Source organism: Sciurus vulgaris (genome assembly GCF_902686455.1).
Source record: "Sciurus vulgaris genome assembly, chromosome: 10".
Lineage (NCBI taxonomy): Eukaryota > Metazoa > Chordata > Mammalia > Rodentia > Sciuridae > Sciurus > Sciurus vulgaris.
The window spans coordinates 21981379-22000048 of NC_136470.1; the positions used below are offsets into that span (position 1 = coordinate 21981379).

Here is an 18670-nt window from a genome sequence, read left to right on the forward strand (position 1 = left end):
TTAAATTTTTTATTTTGAGACAGGGTCTCACCAAATTGCTCAGGGCCTCACCAACTTGCTGAGGATGGCATTGTACTTGTGATCCTCCTTCTTCAGCCTCCCTAGCCACTAGTATTACAGGTTTATGATACTATGCCCAGTACAAAACATTCTTATTAGTTTTTCTTTTTAGAAAATGTTGTGGTAACTTGTCAACTGGCAGCAAAGCTCAGTTCAGTGGTTCTCAAACTCACTTGTATAAATATCACACACGTTTATAAAATGTCCCTTTTCCTGTAGTCTGAGTTCTTCTTTCTGAAGCTGAGGAACCTATACTTTTATCAAGATTCCCAGTGATTTTAATGAAGTGTACAAGAATGCTGCTCACTGAACATTTGAATTATCTCACTGCTATTGGTTGGAAATCTGACTCTAAACAGGCCATTCACCATTTTTAGTTTCCTCATTTGTAAAATCAGTGGATCAGACTGATGCTCTCTGACGACTTAAGACCTAACAAGGCTAAGATGGACCCCAGATGTAGAAGAAATAGTTTCAGATGGAAACCTACTCTTCATTCCAGGCATTTTTTTGCAGGTAACTGAGTTTCTGTCTTTTTATTACCGTTTGTATCTTGCTCTGTTAGTTTAGTTTTGGGGACATCTGAGTAGTAGAATTCTGAACAAATGTCTTTGCTATTGTGGAAGACTATTCTCATGCAAACAAGGAAGCTTGTAGCAATCCTGGGACAAGCTGCATATACATCCTTTCTGCTAATACCTCCTTGGTTAAGAATTAACAGCCTCTCTCTGTTCCATTCCTTTCCCAGAACTTTTGACGAGTCTCAGGTTCGTATCCCTATTGGATTCCACACTAACCCAGCTATATTATCTGTTTCACCCTGAATATACCTTTTTTTAAAAAGTTTTGATTCATTGTACATAAATGGGGTACAACTTTTATTTCTCTGGTTGTATAAGAAGTAGAGTCGCACCGTTTGTGTAATCATACATGTACATAAGGTGATGATGTTTGTCTCATGCCAGTGTCTTTCCTTCCCCCACACCCTCCCCACCCTTCATTTCCCTTACACATGGGAAGACCCCTGAGGGAAAACAGGACGGTGAAGTTCTGGAGACCCAGGCAAGAGCCCACACTCAAGGCTTCAGCTGAGCAAGAGGAGGGAGCTCTGGAGATGTCAGGTGCAGCATAGAGGCTCCAGGGAGTGACGCCGTGTCTATACTTAAAATTTGCTAACAGAATGTATTTAACTGTGTTCTCACCACAAGGGGAAAAGGGCAAAAAGTAAAATAATATATGAATGACAAAAACGTGTGTTGTCTTCAATGTGGAAACTATTTCATAATGTATGCTTACAGTAAGCAGCAGGTTGCAAACCCTAAAAGTCTATTAATTCCCACTGGGCAATTGCATCTGAATAAATCCGGAAATTTTTTAAGAAAAAAAAATAATAAAGGGGCTACCACAAGTCTTATTAGAAAAAGAAAAAAAGGATAGGAAAGAAATAACAGGCATCTCCCTACAATGGTAAGCCAGCTTCACATTCTCCCGTAAAGCTTCATGTTTTGTGTGAAGCTAGAAAACTCAAGAGGAGGTTTTGACACTGGTTGACTTGAATATAAGAGATGGATTTCCTAGAGAATTTATTTGTGGTGAGGATATTGCATTTGCTTTACATGCAGATTCTACCACAAAATAGGGCATTCTTCCCATGATCCCTGAAATCTTGTGAAACAAAGTAATAGAGAAAAGGGTCAATGCAGTTTTGAAGGGTGGGTAGACAGAGAGCTATAAGGTATAGGGCAAAGACATGTCTCTGGCCTAGTTTTAAATTAGGAATTAATATACCATGAGCAGAAAGTTATTAAGAGTGAAGCAGATCAAGTACATGGCCAGGACAGAGATAATGAGTTTGATGGCCCTCTGCCTTTTCTTTTCTGACTGTTTATCCATGGAATAAGATTGGAACTTTCTGATCATGAGCACATAAGTGGAGGCTGGGAACATAAAGACTCCAAAGACCAGAGAGAGGAATAATTCAACCTGTGCCCCACCAACACCTCCTCAGGCGAAACACCATGGCAGGTCATGATGTTAAGGGCTGGAATGTAGATGGTTTGCTTCATGACATACAAGGGGACTGTGACTGCAGAATCTGCAGCTATATTCCCAGGGAGACACTAATGACAATGTTTGCCTTCTTCTTGGTATGTACCATGGAGTTCACAATGACCTTTGCACACTGAAGCAGGACATGAAAAGAATGGAAGAGTATACATTGCCATAGAAAAAGCCAATGAGCACCTTGCAAAGAGAGTCCCCATAAATCCAGTTGTTGCTCTGTATATGGTAGGCACCAGATATCAGACATGAGGTCTGCTAAGGACTGATTGGCCATATAAATCACAGCAGAGTACTTCTTTCTTCAATAAGACTTCTTCTTTAGAGGTTCTATTGGATCTTAGCATGTGAAAAGCCTTGGATTCATTGCCCAGCACAGCTCCTGTGACGTGATTGCAGGAGTCAGAGGCTACCAGTAGGTTGGTATCTCCTAGTAGCCACACCATGCTTCAACTTCATATCCTTCTATCAGCTCAGATGTCAAGAAGTTGGAAAATCTGCTGTTACTGATTTGAAACTTCGTGGACACTCCACACGCCCTAAAATATCCCCCCTTTCACCTAGTCAGAGCCTGTGCACACACTTCCCCAGGTCCAGATCAGTTTCTAGATGAATATTTCTTGGTATCTGTCCTTTGCATTACATTTATGTACATAATTATAAAAAAGTTTCTTTAATAAATCAACAAGTCATTAGCAAAGATGATTTGAGAGAAGGATCAAAATGGCTAGCTACCCTTTGCAGTTCCTCTTATCCTCATACCTACAACACAAAGAAGAATTTATAAAGCTTGTTGTTTATAATCCTAAGTTTCAGTGACTGTATCATTCTGGCATTTGAAATCAAATATAGCAATTAAACATTTTGATTTATGACATGTACCTCTTGGATAGATGATAATATTCCCTCATATATTGAAAACCTCATTCCAGTATGATGACTAGTAGTATTTTACACTGTATAAATGCAGTCAGAAATTAGTTTGATTTTTTAAACTATCTTTACTAGCTAGAAAACAGACTGAATGTCAGGAAATGACTTAATTACAAGTGGAGAAGATAGCAATGTCAATAAATTCTGAAAATAAGGTTTGTTACAGGTAATCTATAGTGTACTAATCCCAAGAGATAATCAAGAGCCAAATGTAAGTTGCAAATACATTGGGTACTTGGCAAAGCACTTGAAGAAAAAGTCTTTCAAGTGAAAAAAAAAACAAAACAAAACAAAGTAGGCAATTAAATGGGAAGCTAAACAAACACTTGGTCCTAAAATGCACTTGATTGGTTTATATCTGCTCCTGATGACTCTAAAGATGAAAAAATAAAATTTCCACAATCATTTTCCTTCCGAGACTAAAAGTTACACATTTTCCTCAAATCACTGTAAAATCCAGTGATAATCTCTGATAAAATAATTTTTTTTCTGGAAATAAACTAAGCTAATTTTGTGAAAGCTTTTGTATATTTAACTTTTATCATGCCTGTGTTGCCCAAGTTGAACTTGAACATGATCATGACCCTCATGCCTCAGATTCCTAAGTGACTGACATTAGTGGTGTATACCACCACACCAAACTCATTCAGACTCATATATACATCTATATGTACATGCACATATGCTCTCACACCCTTATACATCTGTCTTCACTAGTTCTACTTTCTCTTATACTGTTTTCTTAGACAATTAAATCCACAATGTAAAACTATGCTTTGTCACTTCAAGCATATAGTATCTGCAGCACTCAATTAGAAAATAATGATTTTTGTTCTTTCTTGAGTCACTTAGCCATGACCTAACATAATCACTTCAAGGAGATAGGATATATATAGGTTTAAGCCAGCTTGGGTCTTGTATGCATTTTTATGGCATAAAAGGCAGGATTGTGGAACTGATAGCTTTACTCTAATTACATGGAGTTAAAGAGAGGCAGTTTCTCAAAGGTTGTAGGAAAAACAATACATGGACACTATATCCTTCATGCTTTCATTGCCCAATTTCTTAAGTAGGATAACATTCACAAGTTTGTAAATCTATTTTAATGTACCCAATGTTAATTATATTTGAAGCTTATTCCAAACTTGGTTTGATGAGACCATCGATGCTCTTAAAAAATCAATTGTTATGATTCTCTGAAATATTTAACCCACCAGCACAAAAATAATAATTCTTTATTTCCTATATTCTGTAATCTGAGGTGATTAATATAAAGTTGTAATATTTCAGTCATTCAAACAGTTTCATATTGAAACCTAACACAGGTATAAAATTTGTATGAAACATATCAAGTAATTCCTTCATAACTTTTCAAAACTATTGGTACTTGTCAACTTGTATTTATTTCCCCATTTTTAATAATACATAAGATAATGTGGTACTTAACTAAAGCCTACTGTCATTTTTAGTATGTAATACACACAAAACCCTTCAAAATTTCATGAAAGTGAAGATGGTCACACATCTTTTTAAAGAAACATATGCTGCAATATGTTTTTGCTAATATTTTTGAAAACTAATAGTTCTAATCAGATAATATCGGAGCTAAGAAAAAAACTAGTCAAGTTAAATAGAGTAACTCTGCATTAGTTAAAAGTGAAAGGGCCATTTGCTATGCACCATGTATGAGGAGAAGGGCCGATGATTTAATTATGAATCTGAACTTCTTGAGCTTGACATTTATCTCCTTGGTGCATAATGTTGTAAAGCAGTAACCCACGCAATATAATGCAAAGTTGCTAAAGTACATAAACTCACATGCACATGAGATGCCAACTAAGAACCCAATTCAATTATGGATAAATTACCAAAAGAGTTTTGCCATAGAGAAACCTATTATCTTTACACTAAATATGCAAATAATGTAATTCACTGTTTGAAAGAGAAAAGAATAAAGTCTCCTAGACAAAATGTCTGTCACAAAATGTCATGCATTTCCATATTCTGATCAAACTGCCTTGATTTCATTATCAAAAGTGATAATATTATTCATTTTATAGATATTAATCATCATGACACAGAAAATTAAAGTAAAATAAAAGGCTAAGGTCACACACATGACCTTGGTTGTTTCTACCAACATTTTTCTTAAACTATGTATTTTCTCACAAATGATATTTAAGGTGCAAAATATTTCTGATAAAACAAAAATATGTACTGATAGAATTCAGTGATAAACATTTTAAGTAGAATTTCAGGGTGTGGGAAAACATTACTGTATTCCTTGTGGAGAGACAAAGTCCCTCTACCTAGCAATGATGATCTTCATCCTTATCTCTTAGTTGTCCAAAATTGTGGTGCTCGAGATAGAAAAATCAACCGAATGAAAAGTCTCATGTTAAGATTTTGAGTAGAGAAACAGAAGCAGCCAAGGAGCTTGAGAACTCCCAGGGGTTGCTTTGTAAATTTAGATAATATTTGGCATTCTTATCATATGACAAAAGCAGTTCCTCTGGAATCTTCAACATAAAGTGGTTATTTTTTTTTTTTCTTTTCCTACCTACTGAATTTCTACACATCCATATATATGTGATAGAAAGTATGAGGTCACTAGACCAGAGAACCGACAATTTATTACTCACCAAGATCTCAATGTGGGGTCCTTGAGCCTCAGTCCTCACAGGATTGTGCAATAAAAGCATGATGTCACATTCTACATATATCAGAACTGCGCAAATATAGAGAAGTTCAAATTCTAAGACAGGGCTCATATACATCAATTGTCACATATTCCCCTTCTCTATTCAATAAAATGAGGAAGAAATTGAAGCTTAAGTCTAGAAAGTAAGCAAATGTAAGTCCAGGAGGAAAGAAGATAGAGGAAAGTTTATGGTTTCATCAATATAAAATGTGATGCAATGGATTGAGAGGATAAAATTCTTTAAGTCTTTCTGGAGCAAAATGTCACCTCTAGATTTCAAGGTGTATTAGTTTTCTCTGTGTTATACCAAAGAGCACACAGTAGAGGCTAAAGGCACAAATATCTCACAGTTCTGTGGTTCTGATGTCTGAGGCAGTTCTCACTGGACCAAAGCCTAGGCATTAGCAGGGTTACCTACCTTTTTAGAGGCTCTATGGAAGAATTAATTTTCATGCCTCTTCTGCTTTAGAGGCTGCCCAAACACCTTGGTTCATGGATCATGGGCTTTTATGTCTTTAAAGTTTGCAATGGCTGGGATAGTATTTCTTTTCACTCTGACCATTACTTTTCTATTTTCCTCTTATGCCTTTAAGGACACTCAAGATTTATTGAATTTAACTAAATAAGTAATATAGAATAATCTCTATATTTTGAGATCATTTTTTAACAACCTCAATTACATCTTTAATTCTCTTTTTGCATTTATGATGTCATATTTATATTTTTCATGATTAGGAAAGCCATTATCTGTCTATCACACATGCATGTTTACTCCTCAATCATCTTGGAGCAAATTTGCCAATACTCTTTTCCCAAAAGTGTGGACTGTAAAGGTGAAAATGTCCATGGAGAATTACCTTTTTAAAATATCAGTATATAGATGCTTTATACAAGACATAATTAATTAGTGAATTAGTTTACTGAGGAGTCATTGTCAAGTGACAATGAGACACTTCAATATTAGTGTTCACAGAGATAAGGAGAAGGCACTAATGGAAAAAAGAGAGGAAGAAAGTGGTGTTCTCTCTAAAAAGCAAAGTGAAGATAGCAAAAGACAAGGGAAAGCTCAAGGTTTTCAGATGCTTTCAATGGGTCAAGTGAGGTGTGAATTGAAGAAAAATAGATATGGTAACAAATATCATTTAACATAGGATATTGATATGGGCAACACCTTCAGTACTTCATATTGTTTCTTTCATCCTACTCCTTTCTATATAATGGTATTTCCATTAGACTTGGTATTTTAATAACAAATAGCGAGTAACTTAATATGTTAAGCTATATAACAGTTCATATTTAAACTGTGTTCCATTTTTTCTTGTTCACCAAGCTCATCATCTGTTTACAAATCACAAAAGTATTTGAATGAAACACAAAAGTATCTGAGAATAATAATGTCTTAAAAAAACCAAATCAACTCCTGTGGTTTTCTAGATTCAAAACCATGACTGCTACACAATAGTAGGAATAGTATAACAAACATTTCACAGTCTAATATTCAACCATGTATGTGTTTAAGTTTGCTAGTAGAAATTCAGACAGAACCTTTTATTGGGAAAATACTGTTTACACTTTGTAACTTCAACTGTGTTTATAATTTTTGAAAAATGCTATCACTAATTTAGCAGTTCATTAACCATATAGACCTTTACATTGTACTGTAGTTATTGGTAGTTGTGGTGGAATAATTGCTATGGGTTATTGCACAAGGAGGTAGTTAAATGTCACACAAATTATTCTTGCATGTATTTGCTTACAAAAAATCTTTTCATGCATCATAATATAGTATATAGTATGACCTCTAAAAAGCATCCAGATGACATTTCAAAAAACTGTTCTTGCCACTTAGATTTATATTTTGAAAAGCAAAAATAAGATACTTCAGTGAATATTGATAAATATTTCCTTTTTAAACATATAGCTGTATTTTAAAACAATTTCAAAAAATATCTCATAAGTTTAACAAGGAACATTTGTATAGTTTTTTTTTTTTATTTTTAGAAACCAAATAATAGGAAAGGTACAGATCTCTCTGACTTATTTATAATGATATTCTTCTCCACAAATTTTGATTTAAGGGGTGAGTGAAGAGGGAGTCATTAGAGAAAAATAATGTGAGGGACATTGGGTATTGAGAGTATAAATGGAAAATGGATATCATTTGTTTTTAATGAAAATAGAATAGCATTTTAAGGATGGAGAAATGTAGATTTTTTTTAATTTAAAATAAATATCAATTTTCCAAGAGGAGGAAAAGGTAAGCCACAGATTGGGAGAAAATATTTCGAAAAATATATCAGATAATGTAATATTGTCCAAATTACATAGAGCACTCTTAAAAATCAAAATAAGAAAATGAATAACCATATTGAACAAGCACACTTTAAAAATGGGCACAAGTTTGAATAGGCTAAATACAATCTATAGAAGGTGACCTCCATAATATGCTATTACAGAATCAAAACAAAACATCAACAAATAGCCATTACTCATCTATTAAAATGACCAAACTATAAAACACAGAAAATACTAAGTCTTAATAAGGCTATAGAATAAAGGTAACTCTCATACAAATAGCACAGCTACCAGGGCAAACAGCTTACAGTTTCTGATGAAATGATACATAATCTTACCATATGTTCTAACAATCATGTGCCTTGATATCTACCCAAAAAGACTGAAAACGTGTCCACATTATATAACATATATATCTGCACATGGATGCTTTTGAAGCTATATTTATGATTGCCAAAATATCCTCTTGTAGATGAATAAATAAACTGTGGTATATCCAGACACCAAAGGAAATGAGCTATCGAGCCGTGAAAAGACATGGAGAAAACAAATTTATATAACTAATGAAAGAAGTTATCCTGAAAAAAAAAAAAAAAACTACAAAGTGTATGACTCCTTCTACATGACTTTCTGGAGAAATCAACCAACCTATGGAGACGATGACAAGATCAGTGGTTGATAGGGCGTAGGGTGGCAGAAAGAATGAGTACAAATGACTTTTTGTAAAGTGACATCTCTGTATGATACAATAGTAGTAGTCAGACATATAGCATTAAAGAAGTGTCAAAATCAATAGAAGGTGGAACCCTAATAATAAAAACTAGTGTAAAGTTTGGACTATGAATAAAAATGTGTCATTAACGATTCCTCAGTTTTAACAAATGCAGCAATATGGGGATGATGTTGAAGTAGGGGAGATTGTGTGTACTGAGGGACAGGGAATATTTGAAAACTCTCTATTTTCTGTTCTATTTTGCTATGAACTTAAGACTGCTCCAAAAAAATAAATTTTCAAATTAAAATTCATACCAATTGCTTTTAATGAATGACACATATACAGATATACATAATATTACAAGTATTAATACGTAGATTCAAAAAATAGAGGCCCATAGCATGTCATTCTTTTTTTATATGCCTTGTTTATTTATTTTTATGTGGTGCTGAGGATCAAACCCATGCCTCAACCCGTGCTAGACAAGCTCTCTACCACTGAGCCACAACTCCTGCCCTAGCATGTCATTCTTTACTAGAAAATTTATCATTTAATATGAGTTGTCTCCTTCTTTCCTTATATTCAAGCAACAATTCAATGTGAAGACTCAATCAAATAGATAAATGAATTAACACAAATAAGCAAAAGGAATATATAAAAATATAATATTAATAATCACCTCTGATTATAAACTGAGATTCTGAAAAGTTGAACATAAGAGTTCTTGAAACCTAGAATGAGTAAAAGTTTTTAATATATGTATATTAAAAATCAGTTATTCTTTTTTATATATATGTAACTCATCAAATTTTACATATACTTTGTAAAAATAAATGTTTTGTGACTGTTTTAGCCCAATTTTTGAATCATTGTTTAACATATTTATATCTTGTTTAATATGTTATAGAAATACACTACCTTATAGAACAAATTAAAGTAAATTTAATATGCTTATATTGGAAAGAAAATTATAGACAATGATTTTATATGCTCTTCTATATTGTCTTATACATCATACATTTGAACATTTTATGCTTTTTAACATTAAGCATTACTTATATTTTTGGTAGAAGTAAAAATCAGAACTTTTTCTGAAACCACAATAGTTTTTGTAAAAATATTTTAATTAGTGCATTATGGTTATCCATAATAGTGGAGTTAATTTTGACATAATCATGCATGCATGAAATATAATTCGCATTCTTTCTATGCCCTGTACTTCCTCTTACCCTCACCTAGAATTTCCCTTTGTTTTTCCTACAAATTTTCCTTGTTCCCTTTTTCTAGTGGTTTTCATTCTATTTATGTATTTATTTTAAATTAGTGTTTTATAGATATAAATATAGGTATAATTCACTGTAATATATTCATATGTGTATGCTGCATAATTAGAAAATTTCATTATGCAGATAGATAAATAAATAAATAAACAAATAAATAAATAAATAAATAAATAAATAAATAGAGCTGGAATGTGACTCAGTGGATAATCACCCTGGATTCAATCCCTAATACACACATACACACAAAAAAAAACCTTAATGCCAAAAACCAAATAACCCAATTAATGCATAGACAAACAAACTTAAGAGACACTTCTCAAAACAAGAAATGAAAGTGGTGAACAAGTACATAAAAATACTTAACATCATTAGCAATTAGCATATTTACAGTGCCTGAATGCTAAACTGCTTTAATAATTTTTGCACCAGATTAATTAATCCATCACCTCTAAATACAGTCTCATACAATATCTCAGTAAAGTAAAATATAGAGAAATTCTTTGCCAGAATGTAACATGAATGACCTTTTGTCCAATTTCCAATAGAGTCCTTGTTTCCATCTAAAACTTCATGAACACATTCTTTACTGATAGCAATCCTACTGAAATTCTGTGACTTCTAAGATTACACCATAACTGCCTAAGCTCTGCTTACAACATTCTAGGGCTTCCTTAAACTGGTACCATTTTTTCGGCCTATCCAGTTTTTTGTTACTTATCACGTAACAATACCTGATAAAATGAACTTAGAGGAGGAATCATTTATTTTGGCTCACAGTCTCATAAGTTTCAGATCATGATTCACTGACTCCAAGGCAGAAACATTATGGCAAATGGGCTCAGAGAAGAAAACCATTCATAACATGGTAGCCAGCGAACAACGAAAAGGAGAGAGGAAGGGACAAGGGACAAATTATCATCAATAAGGGCATGTCTCTGAGGACTCACTTTCTTCTACTACTTGGTCCCACCTACTACAGTTTCTACCACCTTCCAATAATACAATGAAATTATGAATCCATTAATGGATTAATACACTGACAAGGTTAAAGCCATGCTACCTACAGTCATCTTCACAGAGGTCCCAATTCTGAACACTATCACATTGGAGAGTGAACCTCCAATGCCAGTCTTTGGGGAAAACTACACACCAAACCATAAAAAAGGACATCATTGATATGAATATTCTGGCTGAGAGAGACATACCTCTTATAGAGCAGGAATGTGCATATCAATTCTCACCTAAGCATATTTTTATTCTTAATTGCAACAGATTTCAAAGAGAATATAGTACAACAACATGTTGAGAATACTGTCTTTTGGTGACCTGGGATTCATGTCAAGGAACACAAGGCCATCCTGCATTATAACATTCAGTCCTAATCTTTTATTAAATATCATAGGTTTGGTGACATGGTAATGCATGCATAATTTTGTTGTTTCCCCTCCTGAGTTCTTCATGAACAGAAATCAAGGTGCTGATTGGGTCTCAAATCTCATTTGAGGCTTGAGGATTTCTTCTGTATTCACAGGTTGTTGACAGAATTCATTTGCTTCCTGTTGTATAATTGATGACCCTATTTCTTTGCTGTTTGTTCGCTGGGAAAATCCTCTCAGGTGCTAAAAATTTTTCTCAATTTCTTGCCAGGTTCTGCATCAAAAGAAAATCAAAACGGAGTTGTTTGCTTGCTTTCTTTAGTTATAAAGTGTTCACTGCTGCTGTTTTCCCTTGGGAGAGAGCCTCATCAGTATGATATCAGTGAACTAATTTTGAACCTTAGATACATTTATAAAACCCCACTTAGCATTTCATGTCAGATATTTGGTCATATTTGTAGGAATCACTCACTCTCAAGGAGGAGTCTATATAGGGCATAAATACTAATGTGCAAGAATCTCAGGGCCATCTGTTAAAACTTCCAGTTAGAATTTGAAAACAAATATCATTACCTATGATGGATTTAAATACATCAAATATACATAGAGAGAAATATTTGATGGATTTAAATACATCAAATATACATAGAGAGAAATATTTGAGATTCTAACTATACTTTAGGAAACTAATTTATCATTTTTGAAGATTTCTACAAATCAATTATTATAGATACCGATAAATACAGAGAAAGAAGCAATCAATAATTTATTTTTTTTTCTTATACAGGTTGATCTCAAAGTAACCAAATAGCCAACAAGGGAAATTGTGTCTGAAGAATTCCAAGAAATAAACTCAAAATAATGATAAAATTAAAGAGCTTTCTTTTTGCAAATGTTAATGAAAGAATGGATCCAGGCAACTAACATCAATCACTTTTGAACTGATAGATGAATGATTATGAGGAAAGTACCAATAAATAAAGATGATAACACCTAAGTGCACTGATCCTTATAAACGTCACTAAAATCAGTATGACTGGATAGTAGGTATCCTCTGGATGATACAACAAGAAATTTAAAAGATGTTTTATACATTTATGTTTCCAGTGAATTGGACCTGACTCACACTATACTGTGTCATTTAGGACCAAATATTATTTTACAAAATCCTGAGATAGAAACATAGGGAGTATCACAGTGTTGACAATTGCCATGTCAAGAATGTGAGGCCATCACCAGGTCAAATGAGGAAATTATTCTACAACAACAACAAAACAACAAAAATACATGGCACGAAAATAAATGTGAAATTCTATGAATTAGAAGTGATTTAAAAGGTATAGTGACTAAACGTGGTGCATACATCAGTCTATGTCCTGACATATAAGCCAAGGATAAGAATACATTTCTGAAGTAATCAGAAAAATTTAGACAAAGGCAAAGTATTAGGCATTAGGAATTATTTTTAGTTTTCTTTCACATGTTTATGTTGATAGTTTTATCTTTGATAATTTGGTCATGTGATAAGATTATCTTTAATCATTACTTATTAATTATTTTACAAGTGAAATAACAATGTGAAACTCACTTTAAAATGGGGATATATAGTTGAAACTTGATTGACAAACACTAAAGTCAGATGATGATTTATTGAAATTCTACCCTCACTAGAATTTGTGTTGGAAAAGTAAATCTAAAAACTGAATTTGTCTCATTGTTCATATTTTTATGAATTCTGCTCTCAACTTACATGAAATAATTAGTAAGAATTTATTAAAACCAATACTAGTAGCAAATCAGGTTTTACAAATTTTACTTGTACTACTTTTGTGACAAATTTTATTTGTACTACTTTTGGAGTTTCCAGTTATAAAATTGATGATAAACTCAGAAGATTCTTGTAAGGAAAAAGTGATTAAAAATGAACATAGACATGTAAACACATATAAAGAGGCTAGTTTTGTATATATAGATTCAAAATGTTCATAGTGATATGTAGTATGATGCTCTCTTATTTTTTATAGATTTAAAGTCACATGGTAAGAAAATTAATATTTTCTCCCTAAATATTCCTGATTGTTGAATAATGTTCAATTATACTGTGTCTATCATAATTTGGGCACTGTGATCGAATATATTCAGGTTGGTTAACCCAAAAGGAAGACTTTTTATTCTGTTTTAGTATAGACTTTTAGAACAAATGTCTACTAAGCAACTTTAAAGAAAATTAATATGAAAGTTCAAAATGAAGCACCAGTTTTGTGCCAACAAACTGATCACAGAACTCAAGGGTATCTGGATACGTAGAAGATGTGAAGGAAATTCTTGCCAAGGAGCCCAAGCACCTGCCAAAGCATCCAGGCACTAGGTATGAGGAATGTGGGGGTCAGAACAGGGTTTGAAAAATTGGTCCATGAATTACCCAACATAAATTCCCAAGTCTCCTATAGTTTTTATGAACAGAAAGTCATAATTCAGTCAGATATTTGAAATTTAAATATATCATTTCTTTTACTTAACTAGGCAAATTGACACCAAATACACACATACACACATATTTTGAATGTGTATATGATAAACAACTCTCCATACCTTAGCTGTGCAGTGTGAGCATAAAATATCACTGGTAAAGTTTGATTTCTGAAGGCTGCCGGAGGGCATAAGAAACAACCTATCCAGAAGAGCAGTCTAAGGTCATTCTAGATGGCTCTCCTGGCAGTACCAACACAGGCATTCTGAGAAGAAATGGAGACAAATCGACATGATATATATATCTGGTAACTGTATAATTGCAGAATTTAAAATTAAGTATAGAAATGAAGGTTGAATCCATGAGGGGAGTAGAGAAATATAGGCTATACTACTTTTAAATTATTCAACTTGAGCATTGAAGAGGACATTGAGGTTCACCAATATCAAATGTTGTAGTTGTTACTTCATCTCTGGGATCTGTTGGGCCTATTCAAATATTCAAAGAATTTGAGTATCTCAAATTCTTAAGTGACCATCTGCAAACTAATTTCCCTTGTATGATTTATGTTTAGTTATACATTTTCTCTTATACCACGTAATTCTGTCCCATCTACTTGATCTTTACTTTCTGATTACTTATCTGGTGCTTTTTTGTTGTTGTTGTTTCCTTTTTTTTTTCCTTATCCTCTCCTCAAAATTGATGAGAAATGATTTCCTTCTATCTTGGAAATATTCAATATTCAAAAGTCCACATTATGCATACTTCTAAAGTATTAGTGCAAGTTCCAACATCATACCAAATTTTAACCCACCAACAAACTGAAAATTCACTCTTCCAATAACATTGGGAGGTTTTATTAAAATTGATGTATTCATTGTTGTTAATATGCCTAGATAAAAATATTGTTAATTTTCATACTCTAACAAACTAAAAAGCCAAAAAGGCAGCAACAGATTTCTAGAACTCTGCCCAGGGGTACTCATACTTGGAAATTTTTTTAGATTGTTTGGTGTTGTTTTTTCTTTTTTGTTTGTTTCTTAAAATTTATAAGGATTAAAAAAATTCATCTGGGTCTGAAATTTCTTGTTTTCCTAGGTTTTAAATTTTAGTATAGGTATCACTCAAAAACATCGAAACCTTTCTCTATATTAAGACTTATCTTTATAAAAACCTCACATTTTCATTGTTTTTTTTTTTTAAAAAGAATGTTGCAATGGCTGTCAACCCCCTATTTTCAGAAAAGTTTCATGATAAAGTCCAAGAAGAAAATATCTTCTAAATGCGATGTCACATAAAAGTTTTCAAAGTACTTTTAATATTTTACCAATATGCTCACTCAGTTCCTAATTATTTTTGGATCCTGCTGAGTAATTTTCTCAGCTTCTTAGCATGGTGATTTGCATTCCTTCTCACATCTGGGTTCTTTTTCTGCCTTTTATTTTGCATTGTTCAGATTGACATAGGATCTTCAATTTTCTCTTAAGAAGACAAGATAAAAACTTTCTTAAAAATGGAAATTTCCTGCAAACTTGTAACTTGTCTCTAGATGTCTTATTTTAACATGCTCAAAACATCAGCAATAAATATTGCTTGCTTTTTTTTTTTTTTTTGTCAGAGAAAGCTGGATCTTGGATTTGCTTTTCCATTGTAGACCTCTCCACTGGCAGAGCCTGTGGACACAGTCCTATTTTTCCTCTCTGCCCTGCAGTAGTGAAGCTGTGCTGTGTCCAGCCAAATGTATGGATTGACCCTTGACTACCACTCACACTCTGCAGTGACAAAATCTTATACCTCCATGCCAAGTTTGGAGGCAAAGACCCACTTTGCAGTAAGAGCTGGCCAGCTTCCCAAAGTCTAAAGGAAAATACTTATTTCTCTTGTGACCTTCCAGAAATGTGGTAGTGTGGTAGTGTCTATTCCACTACTCAGGTGGTTCTGAAGAGGCCGTGGGAAAGACTTTTCATATTTTTAATATAAAATTATGACAGAATAGAATAAAAATATAAATATAGTTTAAGTCGAGTTTTATTTAGTCCACTACTAATGAAAGTATGCCAGGACATATATTCGAAACTTAAACACAGTGATTCCTTGCTAAATTAGAATACTTTAATAGTAACCAGATTTATATAATATATGGGATATCCTGTGTATAAAGTAAAAAATATATATCAAAAGTAAAAGATATTCCTGCTTGAATGAGAAAAGACAATAAATAGAATCACATTATCAAGATGACAAATTTTGGAAGTATTGGACAAAATTATATTGTAGTTATAATAAGCAAAAATAAACATGAACATCATTGAAACAAATGACAAAAAAATAGAATCTCAGAACAGAATTATGATATTGGGAAAAATGAAGTAGAACTTAATTCCAATACACAATAACTCAAAAATCTCAGTAGGTGACTCATTAGTAGAAAGAATTTGATAGAGGAAAGAATGTGTGAACTTGAATATAGATTAATGTAAGTTAGCCAGTGTGAAGAAGAGAAAGTAATTTTTACAAAATGGATAAAATGTACCTCAAGTCACTTAAGGCAGTAGTAAATGATCAAAGACCCAAGAATGAAGTAAAGAGATTGTGGGATTAAAAAATATGTGAAGAAACAATGGCTGAAACAGTCCCAAATTTGGCAAAAGACATAAGTGTACAAACTTAGGAATATAATAAAATCACAAACAGAGTAAACACAAAGACATCTATGTCCAGGGTCATCATAATCAAATGTGTATGAAAGCTTAACAGAAGGAAAGGAACTTGAAACAATCAGAGAAGTGATGCACCATCTATAGGGGAATGAATAATTCAAATGTCAGTGGATTCTCAAACAGATGTCAGAAGGAAGAAGCACAATATTTTTCAAGTGCTAAAAAAAGTAACTGACAACCTAGATGTGTATGCCAAGTAAAAATGTTCAGAAATGAGAGTAGCATAAAATATTCTTAGATGAAGTAATAGTAAAATATTTGAATAGCTGCAAAACTTGCTTAAAAAGAAGGGATAGACAGTGTAAATGATAAAAGAATGAATTTGGTACATCTGGAAAGATGAAGAGAAAGAAATGGACAGATAAATGAATATATTGTAATTCTTCTCTTGAGGTTTTAAACTGTATTTTATGATTGAAAGCAAACTTGACATACACGAGGAGAAGGGTGGAACTTCAGGGAATTAACTGAGTGGAAAAAAAGTCAATTGCAAAAGGTTAGATAATATATTATTCATTTTATATCATGTTCTCTGAGAATCAAAATTATAAAGAATTGCTCAATGGTTGCAGGCATTAGGTTTGGAGAAACCAATACTCTTAAGTTGAAACACAAAGGAATTTCTCTTTGGTGTTGAAACAATTTTTTGTAAGGTTTGTGCTGATGATTACATGTAATTGCACATGTGATAAATTTTCATAAAACTATACACAAAAAAATTTAAAAAGAGGAGTGCATGTAAAAACTTGTGAAATCCAAGAATCTAGTCTTCATTATCTGACCTGAGATGCCAGCCAATGTCAATTTCCTGCCTTGATGATGCACTACCATTATGTAAGACACGATTTCTGAGGAAAAGCATGAAGAATACGTGGGAAATCTATGTACGATAGTTGCAAAAATCATGAGAAAAATTGTTGCAAATTAAAATATTAGGGTCATGATATATTATTTTCTCTTATTTTCTATTAGATTTTGTGCATCACTGGTATTATTTCTTATTGAAAGGTTTAGTAAATTTCATCAATGAAGTTATATGAATATATAGGAGTTTGTGCAAAAATCATTTTAATGGATTCAGTCTTTTAATTAGAAATATGACACTGAATATTTTCTAGTTTTTAAACAGTTTTAGTATTTCGTACATTTCATACTGGTTGTTTAATTTTGGGTATAATGATTGCCAAAGTAAGTACTTTTATTTTACTCTGAATTTTGTATGCCTTGTGTATATATTCATAGACCCTTTTTTGTTACTGAATTTTGTATTACAAAGTACCTTTTCTTGCATTAATCAGAGTCCTATTTCATTGGTCATAATCATATAAGCACAGGTAGATTTTACTGATTTTCTATATTGCCATCTTGTCTGTAGGTTTTTGAGTTTCATTTTTTTCTTCTACTTCATGTTTGATTTACTCTTTTTTCCCCATATTCTTAAGTAGAAGGTAAGATTATTGTTTTTAAATATTAACCTTGTTTAAATACATACTTATAGTGCTACAGATTTTTTTCTAAATAGAACTTTGTTTGTATGCCTTAAATAAAATATGTGAATGATACAAGGAAGTTTTCAACATAAATATAAATAAAACATACTGACTATAATGAAAAACAATTATAGTAACCTTGAAACTGAGATAAAAAGATATTTAACAAAATTATTTGAGAAACAGGTATACCAACTACAATTACACTTATGGATATATATAATATATGGAATTAAATATACATGAATATTTGTATTCCACCAAAAATTTTCTAATAGTAAAATAGGTTGTAAGCACTTATACCATAATATACCATAAAATATATTGACAAAAATGTTGGATATAAACAAAAAATGAATTAGAAAAGAAAGTCTAGATGGATGATTACAAATGCACAGAAACTTTTTATATAACAAAGTTTGCATTACAAGTCAGCTCAGAAAAGGATAGAATAAATAATGCTTTGATAGCTGTCAAATTTGTGCAACAAAAGTTTTGCATAAATCGCATTAGATATTGATTGTACATAGGTTAAAGATGAAAGTGAAAAGCAAAAGTTTTTGGAG

General features: G+C 32.5%; 1 pseudogene across 1 annotated transcript in view; it reads right to left on the reverse strand.

Moving 5' to 3' along the window:
* Nucleotides 1-1584: 1584 nt before the first annotated feature.
* Nucleotides 1585-18670, reverse strand: part of LOC306670463 (proteinase-activated receptor 2-like) — a 30836-nt pseudogene continuing 13750 nt past the window's right edge. The window contains exon 2 of the transcript in view: nt 1585-2423. The product of the transcript in view is annotated as a proteinase-activated receptor 2-like (transcript). The remainder of the gene's footprint in view (nt 2424-18670) is intronic.